We start from the raw sequence: 23603 nt of genomic DNA on the forward strand, positions 1-23603 counted from the left end.
GCGAGGCTGAAGAAGCAAGGGGAATAAGTGTGTAAAACATATAAAGGGGGCAGAGTGGAAATACTCTGACCCTCTAGAGGTGCTTAGGGGGTCCCAGAAGGACCCCCTGGGGCACCCTTTTAAAAAATAAAAAAAACTGCAAAATGCGCGCATGGTGTGCGCATCCTATCGTGTTTGGTGCACGGATCCTCTCACGTTGGGTGCGCGGATCCAAGGAGAAAAAAATGTGAAAAATGACAAGAAATCATTTGTTGTATGACAACTTTCTACACCGAAAGATAGGGTGTATATTTCTATTTTTTAATGGCATGATTGTTATTGGTTAACAAAAACTGATTGTAAGGAACATTATATATGATATGCTGATATGTTGAAATGTCAAGCTCACTTGCTGTCTTGTTTAGCAACATTGTGTGCTGAGAGGTGCACAGTGCAGAGATTCTGTAAAATAAAATCTGGTATGTGACTGATATCTGGTGTGTGACTGATATACTTCTTAATCTACAAAACAACTTGAAAGGTGAGTTATTTAATTGTGAGGGGATGTATGTAGACTATTTTGATTTTAATCAGACTAATGTATTTCTCCTGCTAAAGTGTAGGGAGCACTTTTTTTCTCTACAATCTGATTGACAGTGTGTGTGCATGTAGAAACCATTCTGTGATAAGCATTTGTGTTTTTCATGTGTTTGCAGACAGATAACTGTGCTGTTTTTATATTTTGGTAGAATTAGAAACCAGTCATTGTTTATGAATTTGTGAAATGAGTTATGTTTCTATACTAAAATGTAGTACTCCTTCTAGATGAAGAAATGTGTTTTGGTATAGTGCAAGGGATAGTGTTGTTTGTCTAGAATCACACAGTGAGTATGTGTGCATTTGGGAACCACTGTGAGAGAAGCATTTGGTAACATTGTGTATTTGCTGACAGATAACTGTTTTAAAACCTGTCATGTTGTCAAGTTTTAGTAGCATTAGAAGCCAGTCTTTGCTTATGCATTGATAAAATAAGTCATGCTTTGGAGGAGGTGTGGTGCCTCCTCCAAAAATTCATCCTTTGATTCGGTGAATATTTTAAAGCGACAACATTTACAGTTTTTTTAAGTTAAAATTATAAAATTTTGTTAGCCGTAAGCATTTTATATATCTGTGATTTGTATCTTGTGGTATTTTGCTGAGAATAGCATGTTGGTTTTTTTTAACAATCTTTCTGATTGTTTTGTTTTTGCCCGCTGTTAAGTGATGAGTACGATTGAAATCACTATTTTTAGTGAAATTCAATATATTCTGAGAACAGCAAAAAAGGCAAACAAATTACTTTGTGGAAATTATGCTGTGTTGTAAAAAATGTATTATTACATGTTATAATTTTGTTTTCCTTTTCTTTCACAGATCCACATTTTAAAATAAGCAATTTATATGAATTTAGATTGCAATGAAAATCTGAAAAAAATGTATACCATTTTTTATTCCTATTACTGTGAAGGTAAGTTTAACTAAGTCTCAATATGCAGAATGAGGAGGTCTGCAAGAAGCTACAAAGTTGAAACACGTTTCTAAAAACACTCTGTTTATACCTATGTAGTTTTGAAATCTGACCATAATCAGATATCATGTGACCTGCAAAAAAAGAGATTTGAGGGGCTCATAAGATTTCACATTGTAGCTATTGAAGGACCACAATCATTTCAATCATTCTTCTTTGAACATCTTTGCAGACAAAACTCTGTGCTTACCTTCTATCATTCACAAGGAATTTTAAAACCAGAAATATGTTACTTTTTGTAACATAGTTATTGAGCAAAACACTCTTTCATATTTACAAAGAGAGGAAAAGGCACTCTGTGTACTTTTTATACTCCACGTAAATACAACCTCATTATGCACACCAGTTTGCGTTGAAAGGGTGTTCTATAAGTGTTGTTGTGCATGATTGCACTGAATACTCATAGAACAAGACACATGTCTAGATTTATCATAAATCATAAATCTCGATATGTGTGTGAATGCTGCACCATTCTAAAATTGGTGTAGGAAAGCACAACAAGGAGAATTGTTTTCATTTCTCCACATTTTTATATCTTCAATGCATGCTACAAAGCTCAGCATACATAGAAAGAGAAAAATGCCTTTACTGATTGTTTTTGTGCAGGAAGGTGTGTCTTCAAAAACAGCACATGACATAGATATCCTTGCACTATGGTGCAAGGGTGCCTGTGTCACCACATGGCTGCAGTTTAAGCAGCCGTGCAGAGAGAAGCATAGATTTGCAACATATTTATGTACATATGTTGCATCCCTGTGCTTCGGAAGTACCACAGCACACTGCAGTTAAAGAGGTTACTGTGTGATGCTGCAGCACTTCCTAATAGTTCTGCACGTATACATTCATCATATGCTACTAATGCATTCATTCAGTCAATTACATACTACACATACATTCATCTAAACTTTCACACACTAACAAAGAAATGTAGCTCTTTTTTAAAACCAGGAAAGTTAGTTCTTACAAGAACTTTTTTTTTCTTCTTTTTATTTTTTTATTTTTTGGGGGGTTTTCTGAACAATTTTTAATTTTTTTTGGTTTTTCTGCAAAAAACAAACAAAAACAAAAAAAAAACAGGAGGAACCAAACAATGAACTTCAGGGAACAATAAAAAAAAAAAAAAACCTAGCAAATGTGACCTTGCCGGCGGCAGATCAGATTGATCGACTGCTCACCGTAGCACAAAGTCGCATTGCACTTAGTGCAGAGCACTTTTAAAAATTTAAATTGAGGACGGATGTCCAAATTTTGGGCTGATGGATGCACTCTTGAAGTGCTCGGCTGCGATGAGGTGGAAGGCACAGGAGCAGGAGTGTTTCTCATCCGTTTGCACTCTTCTCGTGCAAGATTGTTTGGATGAAGGGTCCTTAGGTGCTTCATCATATTAGCCGTGCCGCACGAGTATTTTTTGTTATGACCCCTCGCGACAGCACTCTTTTGCAAATCTTGCATGTGACCAAGGTGGCATTGGTCTTATTCTGCCACTCGGGAAAAGTACAACATTTGCACACCACTGAAGAAAAACGTTCTTTGCGTGGTGCCTCCTCCAAAAATTCATCCTCAGATGTATGAGGAAATGCAGGTGATGCCTGCTGCCCTGAAGCCATTTTTAGTTGAAAAAAGTTAGAGCTAAGTGTAAACTTAGTCTAAAAAAATCTTCTTCTCTGCAAAGAGATGCTCCTCCAAAGAAGGTCAAAGAAGAATGAATTGGGTGGGGTCTTTCAATAGTTAGAAGAGGAAGTGTAATGAACCAATCAAATCTTTTTTTTTGCAGGTCACATGGGATCCGCGCACCCTGCGCATACGCAGCACGCACCCAGCGCGCATCCGCGAAATTGAATTTAAAAAAATGATAGCATCAGATGTAAAAATATATTAGATTTAAGACTAGTTTAGAGTTTGTCTTCAATCAATATTCACATGAAATAAATATATGTATGTTTTTTTAAATGTTAAATATTTTGCGGGATCCGCGCACCTACCGCGTCATAGACGCTGATGACGAAGCGCGTAAACGTCGCATTACATACATCAAACGTGTCGCGTATAGGCTGGGAGTCGCGTACCTGTCGCATTGCGATCGCGCACTAAACACGTACCCAACGCATACCATGCGCGGATGCTAACGCGTAGGGATCGAGAACAGTGCGCATAGGGTGTGCGGATCCAAAAACATGGGAAAAATATATATAAAATAAAGTTTTGAACATATAGTTAAAGAAATATTTTTTAAAATATAACAAAATATGTTTGAAAAACCCAATAAAAACAAATCATATTTTTTAATTTTTAAAAGAATTAATTAAAAAAATAAATTCAAAAAATGGTGATAAAAAAGAATTTAAAAAACCATAATTCATGAAATTGACACACTGAATTTGAAAAATATAGAAATCCAATGAAAATAATCAAACATGATATCTTTAGAGATAAGTTATAAATAGGAATTAGCATTTAAAAAACCTTTGAAATTCACTGAAAAAACCATAGGTTTCATGCATGTTAAAGTTAGGAATTGGCATTTAAAAAACCTTTGAAATTCACTGAAAGAGACACTAATTTATCACTTGGATGATGTCATCAGTGATGTCATCAGTGATGTCATTTGAGATGTCATCAGTGATGTCATCAGTGATGTCACTGACCATGTCATGAGTGATGTAATATGTGACGTCATCAGCAGTGCATTGCGGGGGCGCCAGTTATAGTTAGCTGAACTAACTATAACAGGGGAATTTCTAGGGTTTTGTACGAGGGAAATGTCCAGCTAACTATAACGCCCCTGAAACCTATGGTTTTTTAGTGAATTTCTAAGGTTTTTTAAATGCCAATTCCTAACTATAACGCCTCTGAAACCTTTGGTTTTTTCAGTGAATATATATATATATATATATATTACCTACTGGCGGTCGCCAGTAGGTAGTTATAGTTAGGACCCTGTTTCCATAGGAAAACCGCAACATTCTATTTTAAATAACTTTGGCGCCGGTCGATGAATCCTCGCGAAATTTTCAAAACTAATGGGGCGCTACGCTCCGCTCCTACCCTGAAAGTCTCGGGGGGATTTGTCAAGCGGGGGCTGAGAAAAAAGGGGGGTCCCAAAACGCGTTTTCCCCATGCATTTTTCCATAGGACCTTTAGACATAGCTACAGCCCGAACGGCTGAACAGAGTTACTTGAAATTTGGCAGAGAGGTAGTCTACAGGTCAAGGAAGTGCCTTTTGTAGGTCTGGTGTAAATCTGTTCAGTAGTTCCTGAGAAAATAGCATTTAAATCAATATATATATCTGTGGCAGCTTACGGTGCGCTTACCGTGTGCTTACGGTAAGCTTACCGTACGCGTACGGTGCCCCGCGCGAGCGCGATTCTGATTGGCTGTTAGATCTTAGTAAACATTCGAATCGGTCGAAACCAGGAAGTGTCGGCCGCCATTTTCTCTGTCGCACTCTGAGGGGGGGAGGAAAAACAAAGTTGGATAATATGAATAGGGGCAGGCTAGACAGCTCCTAACCACCTAGCCTTCGTTAGGGTGTCCCAAAAGAACCCCCAAGGCCAAAAATTCAATTTTATTTTTATCGAAAAAACGCCGATTACGCTTGTTTATAAAAAATATTAAATAAAAAAAAAATATCCAACTCCCCCCCCCCGTGTACAAAAGGTGCCCGCAGTGCACCTTTTGTGCATGGCATATTTCAAAAATGAACATTTAATAGATAACCTTTCACAACGAAGCGCATAATATGTCCTCCGTGTGCGGACAGTGCGCGAAGCGCATCGTGCGTACATGGCCCATGAAGCGTAACGTGCATGGAACGAACTGCGTGAAGTGGGCGCGCACGCCACGAACGGCGTAAAGTAACTTAGCATTTAAAAAAACGTACAAATTCACTGAAAAAACCATAGGTTTCACACACGTTATAGTTAGGAATTAGCATTTAAAAAACCTTGCAAATTCACTGAAAAAACCATAGGTTTCACACATGTTATAGTTAGCTGGACATTTTACTGATAAAAAACCAATGAAATTCCCCCGTTATAGTTACTGTAGGCAACTATAACTCACGCGACCGTAATCCTCTGCTGATGACATATGTGTCTTTATGAAAAAAAAATATTTGTAATATATGTATAGCTAAAATTTAATGGAAGAAGACATGGGCAAATAAGTGTCTAAATACAGTATTAGCATCAGCAGAGGATTGCGGTCGCGTGAGTTATAGTTGCCTACAGTAACTATAATGGGGGAATTTCATTGGTTTTTTATCAGTAAAATGTCCAGCTAACTATAACATGTGTGAAACCTATGGTTTTTTCAGTGAATATATATATATATATACATATATATATATATATATATATACATATGCATATATATATGCATATGTACATATATTTATACAATATACAAGTGAGAGTGTGTGTGTGTGTGTGTGTTTGTGTATGTGTGTGTGACCTGGCAAAGGGGTGAGGTGATGTATGGAAGTTCATGCAGATGGACTAAGTGATAAGATAGCGTTGAAGAAGGAGATGACATCTCAGATATGCAGATAAAGCATTTCATATGATTATGGGGAGAAAAAGAGCACAATTATCTAACAGAATGAGAGACAGCAGAGTAAAGTGGTGCAACTAGGACAATGGGAGTGATTGAAATCCCCCAAAGACCACTGCCCCTTCCAAAGACCTAAGTGATATTTAATTCACAGTATTGTGTTGAATTGGACTATTTTCAAATGTAATTATTTACAAAAAATTATTGTTGCTCCTGATATTTGATAAATTAGTAACAACAAAGATTTTGTCATACATAATTTTAAAACAAGTGTGGGCAAAGACAGTAAGTGTGAATGTTTAATGTGCATGTTTACTGTTGTTTGATATGTCTATAAGCCATCAAAGAAAGCACACAGAGAAGCACCCAAATACTGCTTCAAGGAACAGGATTTTAGTTTATATGTTTTAAGCCACATCCTTAATTACATAGGGTATCACTTTGGAAATATTCTTTGCTACCCTTCTTTGGCTATGTCCCTGTTAGAGACACCCCACTTTAAGCACTGGGTAAACTTATAACAGTGTTTTAATTCTGCCTCCCTGAATTGCTGTGCTTCTCTATTAGTAATTCTACTTGTGAAATTGTGATGAGCTGTTCAAATAATTGACATAATGAGGGTTTATGTTCTATCAATGGTCAGTCTTTTTATCCTTTTACGGTCTTGGTTTAAATAACTCCTGCATAAAGAAACTTAAATTCTATTTCGGAAAGCAATAATATTTTTACTTCAAAATGTAATAATTCAATCCGGATTTGTAAACCACGGCAGATCTCCAGTGAGGATCTTGAAGCACATGAGTTGCTAGCTGCTTCGTGGTGATCAGTTTATTCAAACAGCCAGGTCTTAAGTGCTTTACTGAATTTCTGGAGCGTTGGGGTGGTCCAAAGTGCAGGAGAAGTTTGTTCCAAGCTTTGGCAGCCAGGTTTTAGATGAAGTGTCCTCTGCTGTTGTCTTTGCGGATTCAAGGAGTTTCTGCAAGGAAGAGGAAGGCGGATTGTAGGTTTCTGGTCAACTGGTGGAAGGTCATGAATTTGTTGATGCACGCTGGTCCTTTCTTGTGCAGGTCATGTATGCGTGGGTCAACATCACAAACTGGCATCTCTTCTGGATCAGGAGCCAATGTAGCTTCTTGAGGTGAGGTGTGATGTGGGTTCGTCTGAGAAGGTTGAGGATGAGCCTGGCCTCTGAGTTCTGTATGGTCTGTAGTTTTTTCCGGAGGCGTGTGGTGAGTCCTACATAGAGCGTGTTTCTGTAGTCCAGCCTGCTAGTGATGGGGCCTGCGTGATGGTCTTTCTGGTGTTGACTGGGAACCACCTGAAGATCTTTTGGAGTATGTGTAGGGTGTGGAAGGAGGTGGATGAGACTGCATTTACCTGTTTCTTCATGCCTAGACTGCTGTCCAAGATGATGCAGAGGTTGTGGGTGTGGTCTGTCGGGTAGGGGAATGGCCCAGTTCAGCAGGCGGCCATGTGTCATTCCATGACTAGCTGTTGTTCCCAAAGATGAGTACTTCCTTCTTGTCTGTGTTGAGCTTGATACTGTTTTTCTTCATCCATTTGGTGACATTCGTCATGCATCTGTGGAAGCTGTGTTTGATGGTAGAGGAGTTTTCTGACAGCGAGAGGATGAGCTGGGTGTCATCAGAGTAGGAGATGATGTTAAATCTGTGCAATCTGATGGTGTTGGTGACTGGGGTCATGTACGTGTTGAAGAGTGTGAGGCTGAGGAAGGATCCTAGGGGTACGCCGCAGATGATCTTATTGGGTTTCGAGGTGAACGGTGGGAGACCAATTCTCTGGATTCTTCCAGTGAGTTATGAGGCAATTCATTTGAGGGCGTCTCCCTGGATTCCGATGTGGTGGAGTCTGTTGATCAAGATGTGATGGGAGAAGGTGTCTGTTAGATATGGGGGTCTCTAGTTGGCAAGGGCTTGCACCTTCGTCCAAATAGGGACCCTTCTTCCTAGTCAGGGTAAGGGAGTTACACTCCTAAAATAACCCCTGCTCACTCCCTTGGTGCTTGGCACAAGCAGTCAGGCTTATCTTCGAGGCAGTGTGTAAAGCATTTGCACATAACCAACAGTATTACAGTGTAAGCACTACAAACGGACACCACACCAGTTTAGAAAAATATCCAATATTTTTATATACTTAAGACAAGACCAAAACGATAAAAACAAAATCCAAAATACACTACTTAAAAATCTTCAGTTATCAAAATAACCTTGTAAAACAGTTCCTTGATGTCGATAGATCTGTCCGGGGCTATCACGGCGTTGTGAGCAAACAAATCCAAACAGTTCTGGCTGACCGTGGTGTTGCAGGCCAGCTACTGCGTCGGAAAGACCCACAAACAGTACCTTTCAGAAATGCAGGGCGTCGATGACCTCTTGTTGAGCTTCCGACCACACACGGCGTCTGCAGGCATCGGTTCCGGAGGTCGGTTCCGGAGTCGTTGGGGCCCTCAAGGTGCTGCGGTGCGAAGTGCAGCAGTGCGGTGCCCTCAGGTTGCGGTGCGAGCAGCGGCTCGGTGGCAGCATTAGATGACATCGTCGGTGAGACCAAGGTCGCTGTGTGAGATGAAGGCGGTGCTCGTCATGGTGATGGCAGGTCACGGTGCATGCAGTGGCGTCGTTGTGGCTGAAGCGCTGTTGTCGGTTGATGAATTGGAGTCGATGGCACCGGCGTCGGAAGGCCAAGGCTGCGGTGCAGGATGAGGTCGGTGCGTCATGTAACATTATGAGTGTTCCCCTTGAACCACGGTGCAAGCAGCGACGCCGATTCCGCCGTGGAGCGACATCATCGGGGATACCAAGGCGGCGGTGCGGAGTCCAGTGCCCACAGGTCGCGGTGTGAGCGGCTCGGTGGCGGCATCAGCAGACATCGTTGGTGAGACCAGGGTCCCGGTGCGGCATTGCGGCGGTGCCTTCAGGACACGGAGTTGGCAGCGACGTCGTAGATGGCGTCAAGCTTGAAGTCTTTGCTGTTCCTGAGACTTCTTGAACAGGGGGCAAGCTCTACCTCAAGCTCTTGGATAAACTCACAAAAGTAGATTGCAGAAAGTTCAGTCCAGTCCTTTCACTGCCCAAGACAAAAGCAGCCACTGCAGGCCAACACAGCAAAGCACACAGCAAAGTGGTAGTTCCTCCTCACAGCTTCTCCAGCTCTTCTTCTTGGCAGTCTTCTTGATCCAAAAGAGTTTCTGAAATCTTGGGGTCTGGGTCCCAATATTTATACTAGCAAATCCTTTTTCCTCTGAAGGCAGAGGGTCCTGTACCTAGTTCAAACCAGTTCTGGGGGCATTTTGCCAGTGTGCACCTTCCTTTTTCAGAGTGGGACAGGGTCTTCAGACGCACCACAGGATGTGGAGCCAGCATTGTGGAAGGCAGGCATAGCCCTATTCAGACCCAGGTGCTAGTCCTCCCACTCATCTACATGCAGATAGGTCTATTCAGCCCTGTGCTGACTCACCCTGCCTCCTGGAGTCTCCCCCAGCCCTTGTCACCTACAAACCAGACAGACAATACACAAGCTAGCAGAGGCAGGCTGGATGGTTAGGTAAGAAAATACCTACTTTCTAAAAGTGGTATTTTCAAACACAGAATGTTAAAACCATCTTCACTAAAATATGTATTTTATCATTCTGAGTTCAGGCATACTAAACTCGAATTTCTACCATGTTCCCAGGGTCAGTTTAGGATTATAGGATGTTATAATCAAACTGCCCATTCTGGCCTACGGGGAACAGGTAGCCTTGCAATAGTGAAAAACGAAGTAGCTGTAATTCCCAACCGGAAATGCCACACACACCAGGTCATGTCCTACCTTTTGCATACAATGCACCCTGCCCACAGGGGTACCTTGGGCCTACTTTAGGGGTGACTAACATGTAGAAAAAGGAAGGTTTAGGGACTGGCAAGTGTGTTCACTTGCCAAGTCGACATAGCAGCCCCAGGCTGCACGCAGGCTCTGCAACGGCAGGCCAGAGTTACACTTTACGGGCTGTTTGGATGGATGCCACATACAAGTGCTGCAGCCCACCAACAGCATTTGATTTATGGGCCCAGGCACGCGCAGTGCACCTTACTAGGGACTGACACATAAATCAAATAGGCCAATCATGGAAACACCAATCCATAACACGTTTTTCACGGAGAGCATATGCACTTTAGCACTGATCAGCAGTGGTAAGGTGCCCAGAGTCCTAAAACCAACAACAGCAGGTCAGGAAAAAATAGGAGGAAGAAGCAAAAGGTTTAGGGATAATCCTGCAAAAAGGGCCATCCCCAACAGTGTCAAAGGCATCTGACAGGTCCAGGAGGATGAGGGCTGATGCTTGGCTGCTGTCCAGGAGGCCTCTGATGTCATCAGTGGCTGTGATCAGGCGATATGGTTGGCTGGGAATACAGATTGAGAGGGGTCCAGGAGGTTGTTGTGTTCCAGGTGTTGAGTGAGTTGATGATTGATTGCCTTCTCGAGAACCTTTGCTGGAAAAGGGAGCAGGGAGATGGGCCAGTAGTTCTTTGGTTCTGCTGGGTCGGCAGAAGGTTTCTTCAGGAAGGGCCTCACTTCAGTGTGCTTCCAGTCCTCAGTGAAGGAGGCCAAGGTGATGGAGGCATTCAGGACTTTTTTGCTCTCATTGTCAATTGTCTTGCACCTAAGGTTGAGAATGTGGTGGTGAAAGTGGTCCATGGATGCTTGTAAGTGCATGAAGTTCATGATGGAGATAGTGGCTTGAGTCGTGAGAGGGCTCTAATGGGTGAGCAAGTGTTCAGGGTTTGTGTTTAAGGGTTTGGGCCGGCTGATGCTGTCAGCGGAGGAGAGTTGGAGTTTGAAGTTTTTGTAGATCAATGAGATCTTGTTGTGGAAAAAGTCATTAGTCACGCAGTTCTTGGGGGGGGTGATTTCGTTCCCAGCAGCTGCAGGGTTGGAGAACTCCACAATGGTAAAGATCCCCTTGCTGAAGTTTGTGGTGCCTTCTATGAGCTCTGCTAGGGCGTTTGTTAGAAATGGGGGTCTCTAGTTGGCAATGGTATGCAACCTGCCCAAGTAGGGACCCTTCCTTCTAGTCAGGATGAGTAAAGTACACACTTAAGTTTGCCTGTGCTCACCCTCTGGTAGCTTGACACAGAGCTGTCAGGCTAAACTACAGAGGCAATGTGTAAATCATTTGTATATAACCCACAGTAACACAGTGAAAACACAGTAAGTGCACAGCACACCATTTTAGAAAAATAAAGTATCTTTATCTAAATTACAAACATGCAACATACAGATATCAAACTATGACTTTTAAAAGGTAAAAACAGTCCTGTTCATAGGAAACTAGGTATGCATCACTTTTAGCACAAAGTACCTGGGATGTGTCAAAATAGCAAGCAAAAACATCTGCAGGAAAGGTGATGCGTCAGTTCCTTAAACGCAGGGAAGGTGAGGCATTGGTTCCTTGCTCCAGAGAACGTAATGCGCCTGTTCCTAACTGCCATTCAGGGGAGGTGATGTGTCAGTTCCTTACTGGAGAGGAGGTGAGGTGTCACTTTCTTACTGTGCAGGGAGGTGATGAGTCGGTTTCTTACTGCAGCCCCAGCGTTGTTTCGGCACACAGGTGCAATGCGTAGAAAATCTGGCTGTGCTGGAGGCAATGCGGCGACGACAAACCAGGTGCTGCGTTGATTTCTCAAGCCGCCGACCGGCGATGCATCGATTCTTCTTGCCGCCCAGCAGGGCCTGCATCAGAGTCCGTGTAGAAGTCTTCGACGTTGAAGATCAGCACACAAAACTCAGCGTGCTGCGGTTTCTCTGACCTCTGACGGGTGCTGCATCGATTTTTTGGCTGCATGAGGCTGTGCATTGGGAATTTCTCCAGCATGACGGTCCTTTGTTGGAAAATTCAGCCGCATGGAGGGTGGAGCGTTGATTTTCTTCAGATCTTTAGTACTTGGCATCTTCTTGTAGCAAAAACAACATCCATGGGCCCAGAGCTGTAATAGGCACCTCTTGGCAGGTCAGAACTCCCAGCAGTGGAGTTCCAGAAAGCTGTAGGAGATGTCTTTGTGGCCCTGAGGTTTCAGAACAGGAGGCAAGCACACACAAGCCATTGGAAAACCTTCGGAATCAGCTTTCAAAGCAAAGTCCAGTCTTTGTTCTCCCCTCAGCAGAAGCAGCAACTGCAGGGCAGCCCAACAAAGCAACACACAGCAAAGGGGCAGTACTCCTCCTCACAGCTCTTCAGCTCTTTTTCCTTATCAGAGGTTCCTCTTGATTCCAGAAGTAATCTACAGTTCTGGAGGTTTAGGTCTACTACTTATACCCCATTTTCTATTTGATGTCTTTATACAGAACATCTCTCTTGTGCAGTAAAACCAGTTGTTTCCTCCCTGGTCCAGCTTCACTACAGGAGGTGGAGACAGCATTGTGCAGAGCAGACACAGCCTATTTAGTTGCTAGTGAAACCTCCTCCCACCACTCTAACTGCAGAAAGGTCTATTCAGGCTGGCTATAAGTCACCCAGGAGAAGCAGGACACTCCTCAACCCTCCTTATGACAGTCTAAAGTAAACGCACATCCCCAGTTCCTGTCACTCCAAAACTGAACGGTGAATACACAAACAGGCAGAGGCACACAGGATGCATAAACAAGAAAATACCCACTTTCTAAAAGTGGCATTTTCAAACACACAATTCAAAAACCACCTTTACTGAAAGGTGTATTATTAAATTCTGAGTTCAGAGAGTCTAAACTCTAGCTGTTCCCAATTCTCCTCTTAGCCCTTAACTTATTGGCGACCTTTGACGTTGGCGACCACCAAAGGCTTCTCAATATCCTCAAGCTTCCTCCCTCTGGTTCGCTCTCCCAGTATAGATAATGGCCAAGAAGACTTCCTAACTTTTGGCAAGAAACTTAAAACTGGCAATATCAATGAATTCCTGAAATAATCTTCCTAGCACCTGTTTCAATCAATCAATCAATGCATTTATATAGCACACTACTCACCCAGAGGGTCTCAAGGCGCTGGGGGAGGGGGGTCCGCTACTGCTCGAACAGCCAGGTCTTGAGTTGCTTCCTGAGGCGAGGTGGTCCTGGGTCAGGCGGAGGTGGGTCGGGAGGGAGTTCCATGTCTTGGCGGCGAGGTAGGAGAAGGACCGTCCTCCTGTGGTGGCTCTTCGGATGCGGGGGACGGTGGCGAGGGCGTGGCCGGTCGATCGAAGCTGGCGTTTGGGAGCGTAGAAGTTGAGGCGGCTGTTGAGGTATCCTGGGCCTTGGTTGTGTAGGGCTTTGTGTGCGTGGGTGAGGAGTCGGAAGGTGATTCTCTTGTTGACCGGGAGCCAGTGCAGGTCTCTCAGGTGTCCGGAGATGTGGCTGCGATGGGGGATGTCCAGGATGAGTCGTGCTGAGGCGTTCTGGATTCGCTGGAGTCTTTTCTGGAGTTTGGCGGTGGTTCCGGCGTAGAGGGAGTTGCCGTAGTGCAGACGGCTGGTGACGAGGGCCTGGGTGACCGTCTTCCTGGTGTCGGTGGGGATCCACCGGAAAATCTTACGTAGCATGCGCAGGATGTTGAAGCACGACGAGGAGACGGCGTTGACTTGTCTGGTCATGGAGAGGGAGGAGTCCAGGATGAAGCCCAGGTTGCGTGCGTGGTCTGTTGGTTTGGGTGCGCTGCCTAGGGCGGGGGGCCACCAGGAGTCGTCCCAGGCGGAGGGTGAGGATCCCAGGATGAGGACTTCCGTCTTGTCCGAGTTCAGTTTCAGGCGGCTGTTCTTCATCCATTCGGCTACTTCTTCCATCCCTTCGTGAAGGTTGGCTCTGGCGGTGGCGGGGTCGTTGGTGAGGGAGAGGATCAGCTGGGTGTCGTCGGCGTAGGAGATGATGTTGAGGTTGTGCTGGCGTGCGATGTCTGCGAGGGGGCTCATGTAGACGTTGAAGAGGGTTGGACTGAGCGAGGAGCCTTGAGGAACGCCGCAGATGACTTCGGTGGCTTCAGATCTGAACGGGGGGAGGCGGACTCTCTGTGTCCTTCCGGCGAGGAAGGAGCTGATCCACTCCAGTGCCTTCTCCCGGATTCCGACGTTGCTGAGTCGCTGCACTAGTGTACGGTGGCAGACAGTGTTGAAGGCCGCGGAGAGGTCTAGGAGGATGAGGGCTGCTGTTTCTCCGTTGTCAAGCAGTGCTCGGATGTCATCGGTGGCTGCGATCAGGGCGGTCTCGGTGCTGTGGTTGGCCCGGAAGCCAGACTGCGAGAGGTCGAGGGAACTGTTCGTCTCGAGGAAGGCGGCCAGCTGCTTGTTGACGGTCTTCTCGATGACTTTTGCAGGAAACGGGAGCAGCGAGATGGGGCGGTAGTTCTTGAGGTCGGTGGGGTCGGCTGATGGCTTCTTTAGTAGAGCGCTGAGTTCGGCGTGCTTCCAGCTCTCCGGGAATGTAGCGGTGTCGAAGGAGGTGTTGATGATGTCCCGCAGGTGGGGTGCGATGACAGCGTCGGCCTTGTTGAAGACGTGGTGAGGGCAGGGGTCGGTAGGAGATCCGGAGTGGATGGAGTTCATCATGCGGACGGTGTCTTCGGTGCTGATCGGGGTCCAGGTGCGGAGGGTGGTGGTGGGGGGGCGGTGGTTCGGTCGTGGCGTGCATCGGTTGAGTGCCGAAGCTGTTGTGTATGTCCGCGATCTTGTTGTGGAAGTAGGAGGCGAGGGAGTTGCAGAGGTCTTGCGAAGGGGTGATGTCGTTGTTTCCAGCGTTGGGGTTGGAGAGCTCTTTGACGATGTTGAAGAGTTCCTTGCTGTTGTGTGCGTTGTTGTCCAGTCGTTCCTTGAATGCAGTTTTCTTGGTGGCGTGGATGAGTTGGTGGTGTTTTCGGGTGGCGAGCTTGAGGGCAGTCATGTTGTCCGGTGTTGGGTCTCTGCGCCATGTTCTCTCGAGGGCTCGGCAGTTCTTCTTGGAGCTCTTGAGTTCGTCGGTAAACCATGGGGCTTTCTTGCTGCCGGGTCTGCTAGGCGGGGTCTTCAGAGGGTCGAGGTCGTCTGCGCAGTTGCTGATCCACTTCGCGAGGTTGGTGGCCGCCTGGCTTGGGTTCGTTGTGCTGGCGGGAGGGTTCGTGCTCAGGGAGGTCGCGAGCTGGTCGGCTGTGATCTTGTTCCAGCTTCTGCGTGCAACCTGTTGATGGTGGTGGTGGATCGTGGTCCTTCTGAAGCACATCTTGCCAGTTCCATTGGTATGTCCAAATTGAAAAGAAGTTTCATCGCATCTTGGCATGTGCGTGTTCCGTATTTTAAAAACAATTGTTTTAATAAAGTGTGACGTGTGTGTGCCAAGCAGTGGCATATGCAAACCAAGTGAGCCATGGATTCTTCGTACTGTTGGTAGAGTCGGCAAGTGCTGACCACCTCTAAAGATTTCCAGCGGATGTTAATATCTTTTATTGGTAGCACCATGAGTCTCACTGCTAAGATTCGGTTTAAAATTGACTTATTTAAAGCGGCATCAAAATATGGCTGCCTTAGGCGGTCTTCGTAAGAGGTAGCAAGTATCCTGATCTTGCTGCTGGAGAGCGTCAGTTCCTTCATATCCTCTTCCTTAGAGAGTAGCCTAACTTGTTTTTTTAAGATCGATTTTAGGGTGCATGGCTGATGAATAAAATCCTGCCAGTTGGACATGTCGAGGTGCAATTCGGTGCTAGCGGTGTGCAGGCCTTTGGACCACAAGTTATTTCCTTTCTCAAATATTGTTTTTAAAGTTGCGTTCATTGAGTGCGGGGGGTCCGCACATACCCCTCGATAGAACCGTACAATCGAGGCCCAATGCTCGTAACTCTGTTTATTTAGCCCAAATTCCAATCGGACCAGTGCATTCCGTGCATTTGTTGGTATTTGGTAAATTCGCTTAAACGCTTGACAGTTGGCTTGTTCCAAGATGTTACTAAAAGCCGCCGGGAATGCTAGTTGACCATATGTGAGTGAGGGTAGCAGCTTAGCGCATATGACCTTTCTGATGGGTTTAGTGGATGGGCCACTTAGTTCAGAATTCAGTTTGCATAGGGCATACGTCACTGCCTTAGCTTTTGTTTCAGTGGAAGAGATGTGTGCCATGGGTTTCCCATGCTCGTAAGCCAGACCCCCAGGTAGTTGTATTTGGTTGTTGTTGCTATTTTCAAGATGCCCAGTCTCCAATGTTGTCTGAGTTCGTTGGCATACTTCCCAAATATTACTACCTTTGTCTTTCCTGCATTTGCCCTTAAATCATTAATGTTGTTGTACTTGTTTAGTGCTTTTAGTAATCTTTGCATGCCTGTTTTGGTGTGTCCAATAGCACCATGTCGTCTGCGTACTGCATTAAAAATAATCCAGTCGAGCCAATTTTAAGAGATAAAAGGTTAGCCTTGGATAATGTATTGCAGAGGTCCGCCGTGTATAAATTAAAAAGGAGGGGCACCAATACGCAGCCTTGTTTCTGCCCTTGGTCTTTTAGTGGCTGTATTCATCGTGAGTTTCACCCGTACCCATGTTCCGGTGTAGAGGCTGATCATTGCCTTTAGCAGTATTGGTAGTACCCCCCAATTTTGCAGTTTCCGCCACAGCAGGCTCCGGTTAACGCCATCAAATGCCGCGGAGTAGTCCACAAAGCATGCAAAGAGTGGAAGCTGCTTTTCCTGAGTGGACTGTTCTGCTAGGTAAGCGAGAACTAAGATGTTATCCGTTGTTGATGCTCCAGGCCTAAAACCGGATTGATAGGCTGGTAAGATTTCATTATCGTCAGCCCATTCCTGCAAGTCTTGTTAAAGAAGGCTTGCATATTCTTTTGCCTCGATGTCCAGGAGAGCAATCAGCCTGTAGTTCGCGGGGTCCCCGGTGTCTCCCTTTTTGTAAATGGGTTGCAGCAAAGAACCTTTCCAGGTCTCCAGGACTGTTGAGTTGGTCCGGCAATACTGACAAAGTGGTGTTAATATGGTACCCCAGAAATTGCAGTCTTCTTTGACGAGGTGTCCTGGTAAGCCGTTTGGACCCGGTGCTCCGTCCTATCTGATGTTTTTTAAAATTAGTGTGACACGGTGGGCTTTGACATGGTGCGCTGATGTTTCTTCGCTATGTGAGAGTTTCCCTGTTACTGGCTGTACGTCTGTATCTTCGATGGGTGGAGGGAAAGTGTTTCCCAAATCATCTGTGATATGGAGATGTTGATGGTGCCGTTGAGCCTGAGTTGGCGCTTGACAATACAATGTAGCCACATGGGCAACCCATGCGTAGGTGTAAACCGTGTTGCGCCTATCGTGGACCTGCCCTGAGAGCCTATTGATATATGACCAGAATTCTGCCTGTTTATTTGGGGTTAGCAGGCTCTGGATGTGCAACCATTGGGAGTCTTGCTGATTTCTTTTCCTATCCCATACATTTTTCCTGTGTATTTTCCTAGCTACGAGTTGTTTTTGGAATGTTTTGTCTTTTCACTCTCGTGCGGATAGCAGATCTCAAGACCCGCTTGCTTTGCTCCACTTTTGCGCACCAGGGTTGTGATTGGTAGCAGATCCTTTCTCCTGAGGCTCGCTGGTTGTTTATTTTTCTGCATATTGAAAGTTCGTACACCTCTGTTGTCAGTTTGATCCAGTTATCGCAAATATTGCCTGCTAGAAATTCGTGGGCGAGTCTGGGCCAGATGCTTTTCCACTTGCGTAGTGCTGTGGTATCTATTGTGTTCCATTTTATTCTCCTCTGTAAGGTGTGAAATTCCTCCCCCTTAGTGTGGCCTACTGGGGCAATGAGCAGTTGCCTGGCCATTTGTAATGCAAAGACTATGGCCAGTGGAAGATGGTCACTTGTCTGGAGCATGAGTTTCTGAGATTCTGACACTTGTCCATGCAAGCATTTACACACGAAGATATAGTTGATCGTGGCTTTGATTTTCCCCTGAGGTTTTAGTCTGTGTGTGTTTAGAAAAGTATTCATTAGCTTTCCAGCCATGTCCGTCGGCAGGGCGTCATTTGGTGAAGTCCCTAGGTTTCGAGTGTTAAAATCACCGGCGATTATAATCCCACTGGTCGGCTGGCTGCTTAGTAGCTCTTCCAGTATATCCACTAGAGCCCTCATGGCACTGTGTCTTGATGATTCATTACTATTAAAGTAGATGTTCACAAGAAAATTCTTTATTGGGCAGCCGTTCAATTTGAAGCCTTGCAAAAGAGTAGCTTGGGCCATCCCTATGTTCAGTAGAGGTGTAGCTTTTATGTTACTTCTGATTTGTGTGTATATTGATAGACCCCCCGATGGTCTTCCGAATATGTTGTGTTTTTTTGCCGGCTGTTGAAATTCCATGAAGCCTGGAATGGCTGCCGAAGTTAGCAGCCAAGTTTCTTGGAGGCATAACAGATCCCCAGACTGTAGAATTAGTCAACTGATTCCGTGTTCTGTAACGTGGTTTTTAACCCAGACACGTTCCATGAGATTACTTTCACAGTGTCCCTCAATCCAGAGCTGTGAGAATCATTTCTTTGTTTGCTAGGAACAATTTGTTCTTAATGGTGGGCGGCTTATTGCTGTTCCTTCCTTGTTGTTGCTTTCGAAATCCATTTTTGCACTTTCTGTGTATGTGCGCCTTGTTTGAATGGAGTTAGGTGAAAGATGTATTCTTAAGTTGGGGAAAGCTGTAGTGCGAGCAACGTGGTTTGTTCCTTTTAAGCAGGACTTTTGTGATCTCTCTGTATTTTTGATGTTAATGCCAGCTTTTCACATGAACGGGCATTTTTCCTTTTTCGGAATGTGTACCTTGATCCCCCAATTTGCAAAGCGAACTTTTTCTGTCATGATTTTTTGTGGTATGGAATCATTTTTCCATTTTAATATTGACGACTCTTTTGTTTCATTGTTGCCCAGAAGCTTGAATTGTATTTGGATGAGGTCTTCGGTCACATATTCCAGGAGAGCTCAGGAATATGTTGAAATATTTGTAAAATATGGGACCTGTTTAAAATGTCGGCGCTTCCCCGTGAGGTGTATTCGGGAGCGAAGATTATGATGTTATTCTCTTCTTTCATTTTCCCTTGTGCCCTTTGTCATTCGTCGCTTGAGTGTGTGGACGGTCCTTGTGCATTTGTTATGGTTGCGCTGATATCTTTGTGGATTACTTTGATCCCCCGGAGATCATTTTGGTTCGATGGCGGGGTGGCTGGCATTTCTCTGCCAGTAGCGTGAGGCTGGATTTCCTGCTTATTACTTTCTTGATACTGCTTTATTGGAGAGGTGCCTGTGCTGACTGTTTGCGAAGGCACTTCTGGCGCACAATGGGTCCCCTCCTGCTTCTTGTCTGACAGTCCCTCATTGGTGTGTGGATTTGTAGTTATTTTTGGTTTTGGTGTATTGTTTGGCTGGCCATTTTCTGGCCTGGAGCTACGGCTTTCCTTTTGAAAGATTGGATAAAGTTACTGTGGCTCTACGTTCTTTATTGTGAGAACCTTTTTTACGTGCGTTTTTTGGCTGTGAGGGCCAGCTGGTTCTCTCAAGCTCAGCTGTGTTTCCTTTATCCTGCACCATTGTTTATTGATTCTAGCTTGTTTTTTTAAGCGTTTCTTTACTCTCCGTGATAGTGTTTTGGAGGGTTCTGTGGTAAGTTCCAAATTGGGTGTTCCGCTGACGTTACTGTACAAGGTTTCATCTGTGCCTGTTTCCTCGTATGTAGGTGTGCTTTAGTGCATAACTGCTGCCAGTTGTGTAGATGACGGAGGTGTGTCCATGCCCAAGGAAGGCACGCCAACTTGAATTTTATTCTGCTTGGTGGTCTTTTCAACTGGGCATGTGTTGCCCACACAGAGGTTCATATCCCTCGTTGCTGCTGTTCCCAAATGAAAGTTACGCTTATAAAATGTTACAAGACAGCTTCAATGATAGCCTATGGCAGAGCTAGTCCTTGCAATAGTGAAAATCGAAATGCACAGTATTTCACTGTCAGGACATGTAACACATACCTGTACCTACATTTAACATACACTGCACCCTGCCTACGGAGGTAGCTTGGGCCTACCTTAGGGGTGACTTTCATGCAAGTTAAGGGAAGGTTAGGGCCTGACAAGTGGGTGCACTTGCCAGGTCAACATGGCAGTTAAACAATGTGTCGCAGACACTGCAGTTGCAGACCTGAGACACATTCGAAAGGCTGCTTGTGTGGGTGGCACAACCAGGGCTGCAGGCAAACAAGTAGCATTTTATTTACAGGCCCTGGTCACACCCCGTGTACTCTACTGGGGACTTACCAGTAAATCAAATATGCCAATCATGGATAACCAACCAGAATCACAATTCACACAGAGAGAATATGCACTTTAGCACAGATCATCTGCTGTCTCTCTGCTGGTGCGCCACTTCCTTTCAAGTTGCCTGCAGTTGCATTTGGTGGATTTCAGCTCTGAAGTGAACCAGCTGGCTCTTCTGGTAGGTCCCTTGGATTTGTCTGGTATGGCGGGCGATTTAGTTGCCACATTCTATGATCCATTGGGAGAAGTTTTTCGCAGCCTGATCAGGGTTGGATGTTGTGCTTGGGAGGAGGGGGTTGAGTGTGTGGTTTCACTGGTCTTCTGTTAACACTTTCCAGTTTCTACACATGGAACTGGGGGGCATGGTGCTAGAATTGGTAGGTCCTAATATGGTGAAGTGGACGCTGTTGTGGTCAGTCCAAGTGAGCTATGAGACTTGTGTGTACTTGACTCATCAAATTTCTTTATTTCGGTTAACAAAGAACCGTAAAAGAACACCCTCGTAAGGAGCAGATGACAGACAATAAAATAAGAGAAACAATCAACAAAAGTGAAAGGTGCGCGAACTGAAAAGAGCCTATACTATAGGAACACAAACTAATCAAATTGGCCAAACATGACTAATAAGATAGACTCTCGAGCACAAAGATAATTTGCACATATTACTTAAAATGCTCTTAGCCAATGTAAAATGTATGTATAAATAGGTTTGAGTAAAATGTTATATATATATATAAATATATATTTTTTTTTTAAACATAAAAATAGTATAAAGCAGTTCTATAGAATAAATATTTTTGGCATAATTAAGAGACACTTTACTGATCAGGGCCAACTCCACTTGTCAAACGGGCTGATGACAATATTGCTGACTGAGCTCTCCTCCTTATTGTCCAGAACTGGCCCAAGAATTTAGCCGTTGCACAGGCAAAGACAGGTCTAGCATCCGATTTTAAAATTCGTAGTGCTTCTTGGGAGTTTTGTGTGCCTAATTGCCTGCACACAGGTGTTAACCATTTTCTCCTGGGTTTAGCGTAGGCTGGGCAGGCAAAAAGGACATGGCCAATAGTTTCCTGTGGGCTTGGGCAGGAAGGACACCTCATAGGTATGGTATTAATATTCTGCCAAGAATTGGTGAAAGAATTAATAGGTAAAGTGCCATATCTAAACTGTATATATAGTTTCCTATCTGCTGGCACTTTGATGATGTCCAAATAGCTCTCCCGGTGGCAGATGCTTTTCAAATTAATAAAAGCATCAGTTAACCTACCATGGTGTCTATTCAAGACAGTATTCTCTTCCACCCAAGCCCAAACTCTAGCTGTCAATTGGCCCCTGGAAAAAGATGGCGATTCACCTACTTGACTCTGTCTCTGGATGTGAAAATGGGGTCAAGCGTGTGTCCTGCTATGTGGGGAGGGTCACTGACAAGTTGCTTGAGGTTGATGTTGCTCATGCTTTCCAGGAGGTCGGGTGTGCTGATGTTGAGGTGGAACTTAAAATCCCCTAGGAAGATGTAATGCTTGGAATCGACGGTGATAGGGGTGATGAGGTCAAGGATTGCGCTGCAAAAGCTGGGTCTTGGTCGTGGTGGTCTGTAGGCGATGGTGCATCTGATGGTACTTCTTCCGTCTGGTTGGAGTTGGAAGTTCAGATACTCCATTATCGGGGCCGATTAGTGAGAGAAAGTCGTGCAGTGGATGGTGTCCTTGTAAATAATGGAAATTCCACCTCTGTGTTTGTTGGTTTGGTCCCGGTGTGTTATCTTGTAGCCGTCAGGGTGGCAATGGCAATATCCAGCATGGAAGCGGGGTGCAGCCAAGTCTCTGTGAGGAAGACAACATCAAGGATGAGGGGTGAGATTGTGTCCCAGATTTCGTTGGCATGTTTTCTGAGCGATCATGCGTTGAGTAGAATGCACTGGAGTTGTGCCGCTACAGTCTCGGTTGGCGTGGAGGACAAGCTCGTGTTGCGGTAGCTCTGGTGTTGGCCACTTCAGTGTTGTAGGTGAAGCGGCATTGCTGGCAGGAGAACGCTCCTGTGGTGGTGCAGAGAGATGTGTGGCAGCAGTTGTCTATGTATATGGCATCTAGGGCTCGGAGGTCTGTGGCTGTGTAGCTGCGTGAGGTGGAACAGCCAGGGTTCCTGTCCCTGGGTGCAGTCCAGATGCAGATCGGCGCAGATAGGCCCGCCTTAGGCGCAACTTCGGTGTGCCAGTGGTGTGCCCACTGCACACGTCCACTGCGCGGCCGGTAATACAGCATCCATTAATTTAATCCTAGGAGGAAGGCAGGCAGGCGGTAGGCGAGAATCAAAACGGAAACAGTGGAGGAAAACGTGTGGGAGATTGGCACAAAACAAGGAGAAAACAAAAGGAAACAACATGGCAACCTAAAGCCAAAAGAAAAGCTAAATGCCCAGTACAGAAGTGCTAACGGATCGGATGGCTGAATCAGCAGCAGCAGGGGGAGCAGGAATGAGGACCAGCTCAATGGGGTCGTGTTGTGGCCTCCATCAAGTAGGTCCTGGGGGGGCAGGCAGGAGGCAGGAAGCGGAAGGGAAATGGCAGGAGAAAATGGGCGGGAGAGCAGCGACAGTACGATCCAGCGCAAAACAAGGAACACACAAAAGCAACAAAATGGCAAAATGTAACATGAAATAACCTAATCGTGGAGACTGCATTGCAACATGCACACATCATGTAATTAACTAATCATACAAAAGTCAGCACGACAAAGGGCATACACTTCCTCAAACAATAAGAAAAGACAGGTAGACACAGGATCAATATATAAGAACGTTTGGTAAAAGATAGGTAATTTTCTCATCAAGGACTATAAATATCTTACTGTGATAATTTTCAAATGCTCACAGGGGCATTATACGTCGCTGATCTATTCATCTGTATAGGCCTTGTTACTGCCCTTGTTACTGCCACAATTCCACTCCCACCTGATGGGCACCCACTTACAGGATAGGCAGGGCGTCACACGTCACGCCCCAGAATCTCAGCTCAATGGTTAGATTCTTGGACATGACATAAGGGGGGAGGTATAGACCCAGCATGGTGGGTGAGAAAGGTAACCAGCTGTTTTTATTTGTAACGCACACCTGTACAGCCAAACAGAACTGCAGCAGACATTGGTATGGAAGCAGCCCTTTCACCTTGCCGATCACCGGCTCTCATGCCCCACAGACTGACTGCATGTAAATTGGGAGTGGAACTAACAGAGCCGGTCCATTGAGAAGGAGAGTCCGAAGCATGAATTTGCGAC

The sequence above is a fragment of the Triturus cristatus genome, chromosome 4_1 (assembly GCF_964204655.1).
Source record: "Triturus cristatus chromosome 4_1, aTriCri1.1, whole genome shotgun sequence".
In the NCBI taxonomy this organism is placed as follows: Eukaryota; Metazoa; Chordata; class Amphibia; order Caudata; family Salamandridae; genus Triturus; species Triturus cristatus.